This window comes from Sapajus apella, unplaced genomic scaffold, assembly GCF_009761245.1.
Source record: "Sapajus apella isolate SASKATOON/1434 unplaced genomic scaffold, GSC_monkey_1.0 scaffold8, whole genome shotgun sequence".
Classification (NCBI taxonomy): domain Eukaryota; kingdom Metazoa; phylum Chordata; class Mammalia; order Primates; family Cebidae; genus Sapajus; species Sapajus apella.
Window position 1 is genome coordinate 3,206,525 of NW_022436948.1, and position 17,614 is coordinate 3,224,138.

General features: G+C 49.8%; 1 long non-coding RNA gene across 1 annotated transcript in view; it reads right to left on the bottom strand.

The window, feature by feature from the left end:
- LOC116550758 overlaps positions 1-16,984 on the bottom strand; it is an 18,863-nt gene extending 1,879 nt beyond the window's left edge. Inside the window, exon 1 of the long non-coding RNA XR_004268569.1 lies at positions 16,740-16,984. This is a non-coding gene — a long non-coding RNA (uncharacterized LOC116550758). The remainder of the gene's footprint in view (positions 1-16,739) is intronic.
- Positions 16,985-17,614: the final 630 nt, after the last annotated feature.

The following is a 17,614-nucleotide window of genomic DNA, read 5'->3' on the forward strand; positions in this document are numbered from 1 at the left end:
CCCTCACCTGCTGTCTCTGTGTTGGGGACACCCCCTCACCTGCTGTCTCTGTGGTGCGAACACCCCCTCACCTGCTGTCTCTGTGGTGGCGACACGTCCTCCCCTGGGCTTGTCTGTGTGGTCTGGGCTCCTTCTCCCTGGGTCTGTCTTCATGCGGGTCCCGGAAGGAAGGGAAGCCACTTGCTTCAGAGCCAGAAGTTCACGTGCATGGCTTCCCAGCCACACTTTGGGCCTCTGTGAACTTCTTCCATTTGCAGCAGAGTTACCGAGCTCCCAGCTGCCCTGGCAAGCACTCCAGGTTCCCACAGCAGCCCCCACAAAGTCAGGTTTGTGTCCTGTGCCACGTGAGTCATGGAGAGTGGTAGGAAAAGAGCCTCCAGCAAGCAGAGCCGATGGATGGAGGAGGCAGCTTCCTTCTTCCCAGGCTGTGGGACCCCACCATTGTCTGACCCACTGCCACGGCCTCCTGGATATTACAGAAGGGCTCAGCTCGGGGTAGGGGGTCAGCATGTCCCCTGTGCCTGCCTCGAGTGTGGAACTGGCAGACCTGTGTGGAAGAGCTGCCTTTCTTGCCTTTCCCATCTCCCGGTGCCTGGACGTCCCAGGCACATCCCATTGTCCAGAACTCCCGCCCCTTTGCTCCCGGAGCTCCAGCATTGCCCCTTTTCTTTGCTGGTGCCTGAAACAATCACGGCCACAGATCCCAGCTGAGGAACCAGCTTGCCCCGGTGCTCCTGGCCTGGCTGCTTCTGCTCTTCCAGCACATGCCCCTGCCAGCCCAGGCAGGGAGTGGGGAGGTGGTGGCGGAGGAGACCCCTTGGAAGGGTACTCACTTTCACATCACACCACTTCCCCACCTAGGAGAGAGTCTCAAAAAGACCCTTTTTTTGTCAAGAAAGAGGCTGGTCAGTGTCCCATTGGCCCCACAAGGCTGCGCATCTAACCTTCTTCTCACGCGGGGTGTGGGGAGAGCAGCCCCAGGCTCACCGGGCCCTGGGCCCTGCAGTGGATGATCTGGACACATTCTCACCTGCTGGAGCCCTGAAAAGCCAGGCGCCCAGAGTGTCCCAGCGTCGGCGGCCCAGGCGCTTCCAGAAACCCTGCAGGCAGCATCTCACCCCAGTCAGCTGCCAAACTCCAGCCACACGCAGACTCTCAGAGCGGACTTTTGCCCCTAGACCACAGTCCAACTCACGCAGGCCACACTGGCCGGGCCACGGTTTCCTGTGCTCTCTGGCACAGACCACGGCCCCCGAGGTCTGCAGCGCACTGAGCTGTCACCTGCTGCCAACTCCCCAGACTGGAAGAAACCCTGGAGAGCCCAGAGGCACAACAAAGAAACCCAGTCCCTCATCTTTCAGTTTCTTCTCCTTGCATTTCCAGTGAAGGGAGGGAAAGGAAGGGGAGCCCGGGAGCCATGCAAGGAGGAAGGACGGGGGGAGACCCAGCTTTCCAGCGTCTACCATGGAACGCCGAGTGCAGAGGGTCAGCAGGTCCCATCCCCGCTGAGGGCGTGACCCACCAGGGCTTTCTTCTGGTCTAGGGAGAGGGGAGGTGTATGTCAGGGTTGGGTTTTCGTCCGGGTCACGGAGGAGAGACAGCTGTTCTGCCTGGACTAAACAAAACGGTGCTGGGCAAGCATGCAGAGGTGAGAGCGGCCGGAAGCGAGGGTGGCAGCACCCCAGGTAACAGGGCCGAGCCTGATGGTGGCACCTCCAGGGCCTGTTCCTAGCTCGCAGGCGCTCCGGGCCCACATGGGAGAATGACAGCTCACACCGACGGTGCGCTTAGTCAGCGTCCCTCCTCCTCAAAGCCTGGCAGACGCTGACCCGCCACCCGCAAGCCCACCACTGCGCTGTCCTCCAGAGCCGGCCCTCAGGAAGTTCCAATACCCTGAGCTGCTGAGACCCCTCGGAGCCCCTTTGGTGGAGGGCGCTTTTGAGGCTGCCAGGGTGAGTGTGAGCTCCCAGGCCCTGGTGGCATTTGTCACGGATGGCACCAGTCTCCGTCCCTAGGTCTTGAAGGCAGGGGAGGGAGGCTACTTTGACATCACTCAGCATAAGCAATCCGGCCCACTGATTTCTATCTGAGACACCAGAGATCCCTCGGTTAGGGAGAGGGAAAGAGCAGACAGCTTCAGGCAGCCTGACGTGAGGGTCCGCTGCAGCCTGGGGCCCAGGCAGGTCCCCCACTGATGAGCCAAGGAGCCAGCTGATGCCCATCCATATCCATCATGCCCAGGCATCACCCTCAGCCCCCCTGGAGTAACCGTTCCTGACCTCAGAAGCCCTATGTGGCCACGGCTGCCCCATTTCTCCAGGTGAGGGGGCACATCGCTGCCATGGCATTGGCGCTGGATGGCCACGGTGCTCTCTGCTGGTGAAGCACATCCCTGGGACCCTCGGCATGCCTGTGGTGGGGGGCTCCGGTCAGAAAGCAAGTCCCTGGGCGGCTGATGGAGCAGCCTGGGGTTTCATTCATTCGTTCAACCATTCATTCATTCATTTCTGGCTTGGATGCCCCACTCATCAGAGTTGTCAGCCTTTCATCCACACTTCCCGAGGATTGGTTCCGGGTTCTGCTGGCGGCTCCAGGTCAGCTGCATTGACTGTGATGCCTCCTGGGCCTCTGGCGTCTTTGGGAGCCCGTCTCCTCTCCCATCATCATCCCCCACAGGGACCTTGAGGGGACAGGCTCCTTGAAGCTGGTACTTCCCTTACTGTCCATGCTGTCACCAGCTCCCCAGAGGAAACCATGAAAGGAACTTTCCATGCTTGCAAAGAAGGGCACGTGGCCTTCTAAACCCTTTGGTCATCTTCCAAGCCCTTTTGGCCCAAAGAGGGCTGCAGGGGGGCGTGTGACTGGCAGAGCTGCCTCCTGCTGGCCACCATCCAGGGCAGACCCACAGTGCAAGGCGCAGCCCCTCCAGAGACTGTGCCCTGTGGTGGAGGTGTCCCTGGGAGCCTCCCGGGCTTCTTTCCTGCATCTGCCCTCTTGAATGGAAGCGGCGGGCCCCAGGTGAGGGACTCTGTGCAGCTGGAGGCCAAGGAGAGGCCTGCACCTGCTTCTGGTAGAAGGAGGGGAGGTCTCCTGTCTGCACAAACCAGCATTGCAAATTGCTGGCCAGAGGCGGCGCGTGTTTGCTGAGTTGCTTGTGCCCGGACCAGGCAACTCCCAAGTCTCTGGTGAGGTCTGGGGCTGAACGGAAGGGTTTCAGCTGCTCCCATGGAGTATTTAAACTTTGCTCCCAGCAATCAGAAGGCCAATGAGACCAGGAGAGAAAATGTCAAGGTAACAGGGGTCTTCCAGAACTGCGGTGTGATTTGGCTGGGAGATGCTGAGAGCCGTTTTCTTCTTTCCACTGCTCTTGCTTGCTCTTGGAACGGGCACAGTGCAGCAGTCCGTGGGAAGCTACTTCCGATACACAGAGACGCCCATGAGATGGACGTGCCAGTGGAGGAAGAGCTCACACACACCTGACGCTCGCTGAGGAGAAAGTGGATTGGATTAAACCAAGCCTGGGCCTAAAAATGCTAAACGCAGCGGACCAAAGGTCTCTAAGGTTTAAATAACAAAAAAGGACACAAAATTAGATAAGGGCAATGCCCCTTGAAATTTCTGGTTCATTCTGGGGGTTCCAGCCCAACACTTATGCTTTTCTCAACAAGAGCCAGGACACGTCAGGGTCCCGCTGCCCCCAGGCTGGGCCGGGAGTCCAGGCTGGGCACCCTCCGTCCGCCCCACACCTTCTCATAAACGTGTTTCCTGTGACAGCGCGGGACCAGCACAGGCAGGCAGCAGCTACAGGGTCTCTGCAGAGCTGGGCACTGATTCAAACAGAGAAGCCAAGAAACTCAGACAGCAAAGGAGGAGGAGAAACAGAAACCATCGAGGAGAACTTGTTTTCAAGGAGAGTAGGGGAAGCTTCGGTGTTATTTCTTATCAAATGAGTCTCATAAATTAAATTTGAAACAGAGTCATAATAAAGATTTCTAAAGTAAAATCTGCCTCGGATGGCGCCAGGGATGGCCTTGGGCAAGGGGGAGTATCGGTGCTGTGTCAGTGAAGATGCCATAGCGAGACGCCGGACTGCGGCTCAGCGGCAGAGATGCCCCCTGCAGACAGACGCCTGGCGCCCCCCGCGGTGCCTGCGAAACTCAGACAACGTTCACCCGGTGGCTCTGCCATCCTTGCAGTGCCGTTTCCATGGCAACCCCAGGGATGCGTGCAGGCCCGGGCATCTGGAAATGGGTGTCCAAAGTCACGTGCAACAGCCAGCAGGCTCAACAACAGGAAGGCAGAGCGCCACAGTGACAACAGTAACAACCACAATAACAAGAGCGGCAGAGCCGAGTGCCGTCCCCGGGTGCCCGGCGCCGAGCTGCGCTGGACAGCATCTCACTCGTGGAGGAGCCTGTCCTGCAGAGCAGGACGTGGGGGCCGGCCAGTTGTGTAACTTGCAAAGTCCCCCAGCCAGAAGGACACGAAGCCAGGACTCCAGCCCGCGATGAGCTGCTACAAAGTCCACAGTCCCAGCCCCTAGGCCAGAAGTTCCCAACCCCCACCAGGACCACCTGGGAGCTGTTTGAAATGCAGGCTCCCGGGCCCCATCCCCACAGCTTTGACTCTGCACGTCAGAAGTGGAGCCATGAGCCTGCATTTCGACAGACCCTCCAGATCATCTGAGAATGGTGGGCCTCGAGCGCACTGGGAAAAGTCACCCCGGAACACGTCTGGTTTCACAGCGGGGACCGGGCTACCCCCCTTACCAGCTGGATCAGAAAGTCAACAGCAGGACTCCAGGCTCAGTGGAATTTGGCCACCAGCGATGCTTCCAAATTTGGGGCTGGCACCAGCGCAGAGTCAGGTGTCTCTGCACCTGACTCTTAGGTCCTGCCATTCCAATTCTCCCCACACCGCCAAGGTGGCCGCCACCATTGTGGCCACTTCCCAGTTTCTAGGTAGATCTGCCCAGGTTGGGGCCCCAGCTGGCTGCAAACACTGATGGGGAAGTGGAGGGCCTGCAGGGACATGCCTTGAGGATGAGGAGGGGCCCAGTGTGGGATGTATTTTGAAGGCACAGTCGACAGAACTAGCTGATGGGTTTGATGTAGGTGGGAGGAGACCCCCAACTCCATGGAGATCCCAGGCTGGTGGCCTGAGTGGCCAGGTGGGCTCCACTCCTCCTGACTGAAGTTGAGACAACCAAAGGGGAGGAGGTGCAGGGGGTGGGCCACGACTTAAGGGTCGGCCACTAGGCTGAGATGACCACCGACACACAAATAGGGAGTCTCTGTAGCCTTGGGAGATATTTTATTATAAGTCCAATATTATATAAACATTCATTGCTTTTATAATAAGAAAAAAAGCCAAACCTTCTAACCACCACTTCTTATAAAGAAACTCCTGGCCGGGTCGGGGACTCACGCCTGTAATCCCAATACTTTGGGAGACTGAGGTGGGTAGATCACCTAAGGTCAGGAGTTCTAAACCAGCCTGGCCAACATGGTGAAACCCGTCTCTACTAAAAATACAACAATTAGCCAGGCATGGTGACGGGCGCCTGTAATCCCAGCTACTCTGGAGGCCGAGGCAGGAAAATCGCTTGAACCCAGGAGGTGGAGGTTGCAGTGAGCCAAGATCACACCACTGCACTCCAGTCTGGGTGACAGAAGAAAATGGTGTCAAAAAAAAGAGAAAGAAGGAAAGGAAGGAAGAAAGGAAGGAAGGAAGGAAGGAAAGAAGGAAGGAAAAAAGAAACAAACTCTTGAGGTTTTGCCTTCAGCCAGCTGCCAGGTGTGGTGTGATGGGGGTGACAGGTGTGATTGTTCCTCAGTCTGTTCCCATCTTTCACCAAGAAGGAGGACTCCTTGCCAGGCAGACCTACCCCACCTCCGCCCACCCTCTGGCACCCCCAGGTGCACCTGCCAGTTATCTGGGAGTGCACTGGTGCAGCTTCTCCAGGGAGCAAGGCCCACCCACCTGTCCAGGAGGGAAGTAGAGGAGGGCCCCTCTGCCGGCCACATCCCCAGGGCTTCCCTCTGTGCGGGGAAGAGTGAACCTGCCTCCTGACTGGCACCGTGATGACACAGAGCCCAGGGTGTGGCCGTGTGACCACACGCTGATCAGTGTTATTCATTTACACCCAAGCAAATGGTATTTTCCAAGTAGGAACTTAGTTCCTTTCCACCTCCTTTACTTTAAATTTTTATTTTTATTAGAGTCAAGGTCTTGCTCTGTTACCCAGGCTGCAGTGTGGTGGCATGATCGTAGCCCCCTGCAGCCTGGAACTCCTGGGCTCAAGCGATCCTCCCACCTGGGCCTCCCAAAGTGCTGGGATTATAGGCGTGGCCACCACACCCAGCCTCCCCTCCCTCGATCAAACATTGACTGCCAGTCAGCTTTCGCCCCCCATGAGAGAGCATCAAATCACTAAGATGATTAAATTCCCACTAAAAGCAAAGAAACATGACATCCTAACTGACCCTGGAAGCCTGTTGGCTGGGGAGTGGACAATCTCAGTTAGGCTTCTCTTCAGACACCAGGCCCATTGCTTCCTTTGAGGCCCCTCAAGGAGCAGGGCCGTGCCCAGTGCTCCACAGCCAGGCCGTGACCAAAGGCTGTAGTGCCAGGCAGCTGGTGTGTGGTCCTTGGGTCGGCTCCGGGGACCTCAAGTCCTCTGCAGGGATGGCTGCTGGTGACAGATAATGACCGACCATAGCCCAGAAGTGGGTCCCACAGCACCTGACTGGCAGCAGCTGAAAAGAACTTAATGACTGTCTCCAAAAAGACCCAGCAGCCTGGGGCTGGCAGGAGGCCAGGACTGCAGCTGGGGACCCCAGGTGGCCCTGTTCAGACAGCATCAGCCAATGTGCCCACCCCTGCAGGGGACCTCGGGGGGCTTCTGAAGGACCCGAGGCCAAGCCCTGATTCCAAGCAATGAATATCAAGAACAGTGAACAACGAATCTGCATCAGCTGCCCCGCAGCAAAGCCTGCTGTCTCCCCACAGCGCCCTCACTGTGACAGTTGGGGGGGCCTCTTCTATCATGGGCCAGCTCTCTGCCTGCTCTGACTGGGGCCCCCTCTCAGGACCTGTGAGTAATAAATTCTTCTTTCAATGACGTGGGATTCTCTGCGTTCCCACTCAATCACCTCAATAAATTACAATCCCAAATGAGACAAGCCTCAACCTCCAGACTTGCTGGGTGAGAAAAATACTAGATTGAGCCACTGAGGCCAATGCCACCTGCAAACAAACAGTCTCCAAACCAGCCCATGCTGGCATGGCTCGGCCTGCATGGGGCTCTGATCAGAGGGCACAACTTGAATTCCCATTGAAGGCTCTGCTTTGGTCTCTTGTCCTTGAAGGAACTTCCTGGGCCAGTCCTCCCCCACTGTGTCTTCCATTTCCTACCTGGAGTGGGGGAGGCTCTAGTCAACAGAGGCCTCCATGGATGTGGGCATGGAGACTGGCACACACACTCCTCTCAACACACCCCAGAGGCCTCAGGGACCACACCTTCCCCTCTCCTGCTACCCTGGCTGGGAAACACCAGATGCCATCCGTGTACCTGTGGGGGTTGCCTGGGCCAGCAGACCAGGGCCCATGAACTCATTAGCATAAGAGGTCTCCACTCTCCAAGATTCCAGCATCCTATGAGGAGGTGACAACTGTGATGACAATGACAGCAATGGTGTGGCCACCTTTCCCAGGATCCACCTCTCTCTTTTACAGGCGTGACCACTGTCCCTCAAGTAAGGACTGCGACTCTCATCCCATTTTACAGATGCAGAACTGAGATGCTGGAGATGTGATTGTGACCAGGGCCAGCCTGCCTTGCTCCTGCTCCTCAGGTCCCTGTTGGCTTTCTAGTTGTCCTGGGGCTGACACCTTGGGGGCTGGGTGGGTGACTCATATACTTATTTTGCAGTGAGAATTTTTTTTTCTTATAATACAGGGATACTAGGACCACGCTGAATGAATAATAAAGCTTCCTCCTTCTAATTGCTCATGGATTTTATGAACAAAGGGGCAGGCACTGTGCCCAAATAGATCCATGAATCAGGGTCCCGAGGAGTGAGTGCCCTTTACTGAAATATTAACAGCAAAGGGGTTTGCAATGACGAGGACATCGCTGGAAGCTGCAGTGTTTGATTTTCTCTGGATATTGACTTTTACTTTCAGCCTCTGCCTCTCACTGAGATGGCTCTTCTGTCGATATGTTGGTTCTGCCGATCTTTTTCTCCTTTCAGACAGAAGCTGTTTCTGCACTTGGTTGAGTCACAGGTGCAAAGGGTTAAGACCCCCTCATTCATGGCCATCCCTGTCCCACCCCTGCCTAAGGCTAATTCACTTTCTGGCAGGACTAAGGAGCCAGGACTACAAAGGCAGGGCTGTCTGAGAGACCAAGCCTTCTAATGCTAATGACATAAACCCATGCCAAGCCTCAGCGACACCAGAACCCTGGAGTCCTGGAGAACCCTTGATCTCCTTCCTGGTTACATGCACAAGGACATGAGACAGCTCGGGGCATTTCCAGCAAAGGACAGGTGATCCTACAGTGTGGCTCAGTGTGGAGACTTGCAATAGGAACACCCAGGCCACAGAATCCCAGACACGGAGCTGGGAAGCCACAGAAGGAAAAGCTCAGGACTGGGAAAGCCCTGGAGCTGGAGGGGACTGAACAGGGAGAAACTGAGCCTCACGGAGGAGTTGGAGTTTTATCCTGAGGTCCACTGAGAGCCTTCAAATGCTCTTGAACAAGGGCTTGACCTCCTCACAATGCAAAGAGTAGGCTGGCTGGGCTCCCAGCTGCAGGCAGACAGAGGAGGGTGATGCTCATTTAGACACAAGGTGGTGGGGCCCTACGTGAGAGCTGCACTGTTTGGGGTTCAGGGGAGAGGCCTGCTGTGTGAATATGAGCCACAGGCCCCACTCAGAGCATGAGGGACAACATGGCAGAACTGCTGACCAAGTTCATGCTGGAGCCACCTCACGCCAACTCCTATTGATGGTGAATCTTTTTGTGTTTAACAAGGCATAGCTGAGCTCAAAAGCAAGCTAACTGAGCCTGAAAAAGAACAGAAACTCTCAACAGGAATCTGAACTTGAAGCCACAGACTCAGGACTTGAGCAGGCAGAAGTAGCAGGAGATACTCTCTCCGCTGGCTTGGTCAGTGGGCACTGATGCCTCTGCCTCTAGATTCAGGCTGAGACCACGCTTGCTGCATGAATCAGGGAGCTGGCAGTAGCTAGGACTGGGCTGTGTAAGGCTTCTCTGCCTGTCACTGGGGGCCAAAAAGAAGCTGTTACCTTCAGGGGACAGAGATAGTCACGCAACTAGCACCTGATCAGGTCAGCCACAGAGCTTCAGTTCTCCCCAGGAAGAAACCCCAGTCTGCTGAAGTAGGACTTGGCTCTAAGTTGCAAACCCATTGGTGGCTGCTAACACTTACACACAGAGGGGCAAGCAGTGGGGAAGAGGCAAAAGCAACATAGAACAGAAAACACTAATTAAGATGAATTTACAAACTAAACTTTTAGAACACATGAGAAAAACCAATATCATGAAATCCAGCCAATAAACACAACAAATGGGAGAAAGAAAAACAATAAATCAACCAAAAGAGTCATAACATTATATATGTTTAAAATTCTCAGAGATTTGCAAACAAATCAGAAACTGTATCAGTGAAGAATAGAAGAATAGAGGCCGGGTGCTGTGGCTCACACCTGTAATCCCAGCACTTTGGGAGGCCAAGGCAGGAGGATCACTTGAGCCCAGGAGTTCAAGATCAGCCTGGGCAACATAGCAAGATCCTGTCTCTATTTTTAAAAATTTGAAAATTAGCTGGGCATAGTGGCATGTGCCTGCAGTCCCAGCTACTTGAGAGGCTGAAGCAGGAGTTCAAGGCTGCAGTGAGCTATGATTGCACCACTGCACGCCAATCTAAGCAACAGAGTGAGACTCTGTCTCAAAAAAAATTAAGATAATAAAAAAAATCGTAAAGGACAGAATAATATAGGAAAGACCAATTTTAAAATGTTAAAAATGAAAAATATGGCCATGAAATTATTTTTAAACCTCACCAGTAATGTTGGCTCACACCTGTAGTCCCAGCACTTTGAGAGACCAAGACAGGTGAATCATGAGGTCAAGAGATTGAGACCGTCCTGGCCAACATGGCAAAACCCCATCTCTACTAAAAATACAAAAATTAGCTGAATGTGGTGGTGTGCACCTCTAGTCCCAGCTACTCAGGAGGCTGAGGCAGGAGAATCACTTGAATCTGGGAGATGGAGGTTGCAATGAGCTGAAATTGTGCCACTGCACTCCAGCCTGGTGACAGAGTGAGACTGCCTCAAAAAAAAAAAAAAAAAAAAAAAAAAAACTCAATAGGTGGAATAAATACTACACGAAGAAGAGATAACTGGTAAACTAGAAATTTTTAGCAAGAAACTGATGGAGACAATAATATAGAGATGTCAAGAGAAGGAAAATATGAAAGAAGAGTTAAAAGATGAGGCCAGATAGAGAAGATTTAACATATGCTTATTGGGAATTTCAATTGTAAAAAACACAGGAGATAACAGTGTGGCATGGTAAGAAGAGGCGATGGCTAAGAATTTTTCAGAACTGAAGACATGAGTATTCAGGGCACATCATATGCCAAACAGAATAAATAAAAACAAACATCTGCAATTAAAAAAAAAAAAAAAAAACATTAAAAGCTACTAGAAGAAAGATTTCCTAAAAAGGAGAAAAAAACCTGCTAAGGGACTCATTAAGAACAATATTCCAAGTCTTTCCAAAATACTTGGAAGTGATGTTTATAATGTGCTGAAGAAAAATTACTACCAACCTGGAATTTTATACCCAGCTAAACTATTCTTCAGCAAGGAGGAACTAAAGTCACTTCAAAAAAAAACAAGAACAAAGACAAGATGTGTTCGCCTTTCACAGACACTAAGTTTCTACTTCAGGATGTACTTCAGAATCCCAGAATGGCTCAAGATGGGATATATCAGGTTTCATGGAAGGCAGGTTGAAGGAAAGAGTTGAAACAGGGGGATTTGGTTGAAAATGGGGAGGTCTCCTTTGACAAAGACACCCTCCTTGACCAAACTTTAGACTCCTTTGAGCCCTCTTCTCAACTAGACCTCAACCTTAGCCCTCCACACCCTTAAGCTGCTGAACCCAGTTTTAGTAAGAAACCAGTTAGGTCAGCTTAGTGAGAACCCCCCCCATCCTCAATATTTGATCAAACCTCTCATCCTCAACCTTTAATATCTAGGTCCTTGGCCTGCCTTTAGCAAGACTCTTCCTACCCTTGATGTCTGTTATGGGCTGAATTGTGTCTCCTCAAAATTTCTGTTAAATTCCTAACCTGATTACCTCAGAATGTCACTATATTTAAAGGTAGAATTTTTAAATTATTTATTAAGGGCTGGGCATGGTGACTCACAACATAACCTCCGCACTTTGGGAGGCTGAGGTGAGTGGATTGCTTGAACCCAGAAGACAGAGACCGGCCTAGGCAACATGACAAAATCCCATCTCTACAAAAAAATACAAAAATTAGCCAGGCATGGTGGCAAGTGCCTATAGTCCCTGAAGTGGGAGAATCACCTGAGCCCAGGGAGCTTAGTAAGCTGTGATCATACCACTGCACTCCAGCCTGGGCAGCAGACTGAGATCCTGTTTCAAAAATCAATCAATAAAAAAACTAATAAATAAAATAATTTATTAAAGTATAATGTGGTGATAAGAGTGAACCCTAATCCAACATGTTTGGTGTCTTTACAAGAAGAGGAAATTAGGAGACACAGACATAGGTACACACAAAGGGAAGATCACATGAGAACATAGGGAGAGGACAGCCAAGGAGAGAGGGCTCAGAAGAAACCAAACCTGATGACATCTTTATCTTGAACTTCGAGCCTCCAAAACTGTGGGAAAATAAATTTCTGTTGTTTACTTTCCATCCAGCCTGTGGATTTATTTTGGCGACCCTAGCAAACTAATACAACATGTAATTAAGTTTCTCTTAGTACTTTTCCATCCACTGACCCCCTTGCTTTGCTCTTTGGTGATGAATCCCCAGCTGCCTTTGCTGTGTTTAGCACTGAGTTTAGTTCTGCACTGAGGTTCTCCCCCCTACTGCAACAGCTGCAAGGTCTTATGATCATAAAGAATTACTATTACTTATCACATGAGAAAATATCCAGTGTTTTTATAGAGGCAAACTATAATATGTAGGAGTAAAATCATATAATATTGGGGATCTGCTTCAGATCCCCAAATTGGTGAAGCAAATATGCCATATTCTTGATAACTGTGAAATTTGAGTGGTGAGTATATAGGTTTCATTGAACTACTCTCTCAATTATGAGTACATTTGCAAATTTCATAAAATATTAACACTATACCTATTTTACATTTAATTTTCTGAAGACATACTTAAGGCATGTCTTATAAATGAATTGAGGCATGGAAGAAATCCTTATAAGGCATGCCTTATGAACACTAATTATCACTGTTCCTTAAAGTAAACATAGTATTGCTCTTAACTTCTGAAATACTATGGAAGTTTAATTCCCCGTGGTCAGAGAACATATTCTACCTCATTTAAATCTTTCCAAATTTGAGAATTGTTTGAGAGTCAAAATATTATCTACTATGGTAAATTTTATATGCACCTGCAAATAATATGTATTTTGCTTTTTTGGGGAGGAATTCTGCATAAATGTCAATTAGATCGAGTTGGTTGATAGTATTTTCAACTCTTCCATATTCTTATGAATTTTCAGTCCACAGTAATTGAAAGAGAAGTTTTGAAATCTCTAAATACAGATTTCTATTTCTCTTTTCAGTTCTATTATTATTTTCTTTGTGTATTTTGAAGGTTTGTTATTGGGAGTATACCAACTGAGGGTTGTTATTTCTTCTTGGTGAATTAATTTGCTTTTTCATTATCATGAAATGTCCCTCTTTATCTCTGGTGATATTATTCCTTTCCTACAGTCTACTTTGTGAGCCACTCCAGCTCTCTTATGATTACTATTTGCATGCTGTACCATATTCCATCCTTCCACTTTTATTTCTCTGTCTTTGTATTTAAGGCTCATTTCCTGTAGTTAGCATATAATTGGGTCTTGCTTTTTAAATCTAGCCTGACAGTTTCTGCATTTTAATTAGAATGTTTAAACCATTTACATTTGATATAATTTTTAATATAGTTGGGTTCAAGTCTACCAACTTGATATTTTTTTTTCTATTTGATTCATGTTTCTTGTTCTTTTATTTTTCCTTTCCTGGTTTATTTCAGATTGGGTTTTTAAGGATTCCATTTTATCCCTAAAGGAAGTTCTTTTTATATTTATTGATGAATAGCCACACTAGTTTAAAAAATAGCGTTTTGTGTGTATCTGAAAAAGTATTTTACCTTCATATTTGAAAGATATGTTTGCTAAATATAAAATTTTTGGTTATAGATTCTTTTTCTCTATTTGAAAGATGTCATTCTACTGTCTTCTAGCTCGCATCTTTCTAAAGAGAAGTGTGTAGTCATCTTATTGTTGTTCCCCTAAATGTAGTCTTCTGCTCCTCTAGCCACTCTTAAAATTTTTTCTTTATCATAGGTTTTCAGCAGCTTGATTATGATATGCCTTGATGTACTTTCATTAGTGTTTACACTGTTTGAGATTTGTTTTACTTCCTGGATCTGTGGGTTTTCACTTTTTATCAAATTGATTTGGGGGCCATTTTTTTTTTTCTAATACATTTTCTCTGCTACTGTCTCTCACCCTTCTTTTATTTTTGAATTCCAATTACAAGCATGTTAGACAACATGCCCTGAGGCTCTGTTCATTTTTTTCTAGTCTTGTTTCCTCTCTATGCTTCTGTTTTCACAGATTTTATTGCCCCGTCTTCAAGTTTACTGATCTTTTCTTCTGCAGTTTTGAATCTGCTGTTGATCTCATCTAATGAACTTTTCATTTGCAAAATTATTTTTCACTTCCTGAGATCCCATTTGTTTTTCAAGTCCTTCCTTTTCTCTTCAGACTGCATTCATGTTTTCTTTTACATGCTTAAACATATTTATAATATTTATAAGAGCCATTTAAAATTCTTTATCTCCTCATTCTATCATTCCTGTCATTCCTGGGTCTGTTTTTATGGACTGACATCTTGCCTAGTTATGTATCACAATCTCTGCTTCACATATCTCACAATATTTTATTGGGTGACAGGCATTTTGAATATAACTGATAAATATATGGATTTTTTTTTCCTTTTTAAAGAGTGTTGACATTTGTTCTGGCAAGTAATAAAGTTACTTGCAGATGAGGTTGATCTTTTTGAGGCTTGCTTTTATGTTTTCTTGGGGTATCTAGAGTAGCCTTTATTCTAGAGCTAATTCATTCCTACCACTAAGGCTTGGTCCTTTGTATTGTCTATTGAGTGCTTCAAGTGCTCTGTGAGGTCTCCAGCTGAACAGATGGAGTTCAGATATCCTGCCTCCTGGTGTGAGTTCTAGCAACTTTTCGGCTTATACCTCACTGTTCTTTATTCACTTCCTAGAATTCCACCTATGCATGTACAGATTGGTATTACGTAAAGACTCAAAGAGATCTTACATAGGTGTTTGAATTTCTTTGAGTATCTTCCTCCTCTCTGCTATCCTGTCTCACCTCTGCTCCCCAAAGCCGGCTTTCTTCTCCTCAATTCAGCTAGATCACCATGCTCTGCCTGGATTCCCCCTCCCTGCCTGACAGCATGAAAACTGCCTCCAGAAGAAAACAGCGTTGATTATACAACTCGCTTCATTTTTTCCTATCTCTTAGGGACGACAGCCTTGTCCAGCCTCTTGTCCTGATGTCCAAATCTAATTGTTTTGCCTGTTTTGTCCAGCTTTCTAGTTCTTTTGGCCCAAAAAGAAACAACAACAACAAAAAAAACAGCAAACAGCATGAATTCCATACTAGCTACTCCTTCATGGCTGGCTAGAGAAATTCTGAAAACTGTTTTCTGTGTTTTTAAAATCACTTTACTTCCTTGGGACTCCTTGGAATTGTAACTTGAGAAGGTTCAAACAGACAGTTAAACCACTTGTGACAGATCTGTGCGAAGTGCCTGCCAGCGGTCCTGGGAGGCTGCCTGGAGTGTCCAGGAGCTCCTGGGCCTGAGGAGGGAACAGGTCTGGGTGTGGCCATCCAGGGTTAGCGGCCAAGTCGGTTGCAGAGCAGAACAATAAGGGATTCATGCAAAACCCTTCTAACAGCTGTCGTTTCGTTACTTTGCGTGAACGTATTTTCTCCCTCTCTCAAAAATACAAAAAGTAAAAGGCAGAATTTACAAATATGTGGCTCTCCCTAAAGTGGATGAACTTGGGATTTCCCATGAATGAGACTCCTGATGAGCCACAGTTGAAGAGAGTCACCTGGGTCTATGGCCACACTCACACCCACTGCAGGGCTCTGTGGTTTTGGGAGTAAAGAACTTCCTTCTGAATTAGCAGATCCTCGTAAACTCAAATTTCAGGAATATCTGATTAGATCTAAAGATAACTGCAATCCACATGCTGTGGCTCATGCTAGTAATCCCAGCACTTTGGGAAGCTGAAGCAGGAAGATTGCTTGAGTCCAGGAGTTCAAGACCAGCCTGGGCAATATCACAAACTCCATCCCTACCACAAACACAAATATTAGCTGGGCATGGTAGTACACACCTGTTATCCCAGCTACTCAGGAGGCTAAGCTGGGAGAATCACTTCAACCCAGGAGGCAGTGAGCCAAGATCACACTACTGTACTCCAGCCTTGGTAACAGAGCAAGAATCTATCTCAAAAAAAAAAAAAAGACAATTGTGCTAGACATTCGCTTGTGCCCACAGCCCTCCCTAGAGAAAGATGCCCACAAACCCTGCCAAGTAGGCCTGCCTTCGGCTGCCATGTTTTGTGCCCCTCAACCCTAGCCCTTCTCAAGTTCACTGGAGTGGACGCCTGACTCTAGCAGTGAATCACCTGCTGCTGGTGACTTGTAGGGTGTCTGCGAGGGAAAAATTCCTTTGCTTAAAAGGAAATGGACTAGTAAACACCAAACGAACGAGACATTTCATAGTGAGAACTGAAACTCAAAAGACATTTAAAGAGACAGCCAGGAGCTGGGAAGGGGCTTCCATCTCGCAGCCAACCCCTCTGTGAAAAGGGGGCCTCAGGTCAGACCCCTTCCCCACGGCCCCCTCCCTCCCCTTCCTTTCCCACAACCCACTGGTCCCTCCTAAGTCCAGATTGGTTTTCTATTTGACACCATCCAGGGCTTCTCCTGTCCCCAGGACCCTTGTCCAAGGGGCTTCGGAACAACATCTGGCCATTTCCTGCCCTTCTAGGCCCCCTCCTCCCTGAAGGTTGCTCAGAACCCAGTGCAGGCACCCGCCTCCCCTGGCCTCCCGCCACACCTCCTGTCTGCCCTGACACAAAGGAAGCTCCCCACTTCCCCTTCAGAGATAACAAGATTTGACAGCATGACCAAAGTATTTCTGAGCTTCCAGTGAAAGTCAAGTCCACGGTCGCCACTGCTGACTAGTTGATCTGCCCCCACGTCCACGGCTGTTCCACCCGCTTTCCTTCCTTCATGCATGAAGGTCAAACCCAGGCCTGGCTCTTCGTGAACCGAGAAGAGAGGATTGCAGAGCTGTCTCCCCAGAGCCCTCCCCAGCAGAGATCCTGACTCACCCAGGACAGGGGGCTGAGGCCAAGGGCTCTGCTTCCAGATGCTTCCTCTGCGTTCAGCTTCCAACGTCCGCCCTGCCAAAGTGCCCCTCGGGAGCAAGCAGGAGTCAGTCCCCGGGGACACGTCCCCCGCTTGCCCCTGAAACCACAGGACCGCTGCTGTGAGGGAGGAATGGGAACACCACTAAGGCACAGCAGCCGAGAGCTGGGGATGAGACACAGAGGAAAAACCACCTAAAAATAGCCACTGGAGCCAAACCCTGGTCTCAGCCGGGAGCAGTGCCCCACATGCGAATGCACTCATGGGTGGAGAGGGGGACACGTCCCCTCTGCAGAAAGCATCTGAGCAGCAGCTGAAACAGGCTGAGCCCAGGCCCAGACCTCAGACTCCATCCTGCACCTGCCCCCTGTCCCTGCGGTTTGGCCTGACCCTGCCTCTGTTTGCAAAGGGCTGTCTGGGGCCCCCTCTCTGTGCTCCCCTGAAATTGCCCCACAGGCATCAGCCTCAGGCTCTGAGACCAGAATGTCACCTTCCTGTCACATGCAGCGTGACACTGTCTCTAGCTGGTTCCCTCCCCACAGCACAAAGGGTGAAGGGGGCCTGAGCAATGACGAGGTGGGAGGCGCACCCTGGGTGTGGCAGAGTCCCTCTCGCCTCCAGGCTCCAGCTTGAAGGTCAGTGTCCGCAAGAACGTCCTCCTCCCACACTGCAGCAGGCAGGCCGTCATCACCGACCATTCTTCTAGGAAACAGCAGCTCCTGTCCCCTCCTCTTTGCTTCTAAATGCACCGGGCACACACCAGTCCCGACTCCTTTGAATGGCCCAGGTGGTCACATCAGCCAGCTCCAGAAAAAGGTCAGTTTTCACAGCCCTGGGT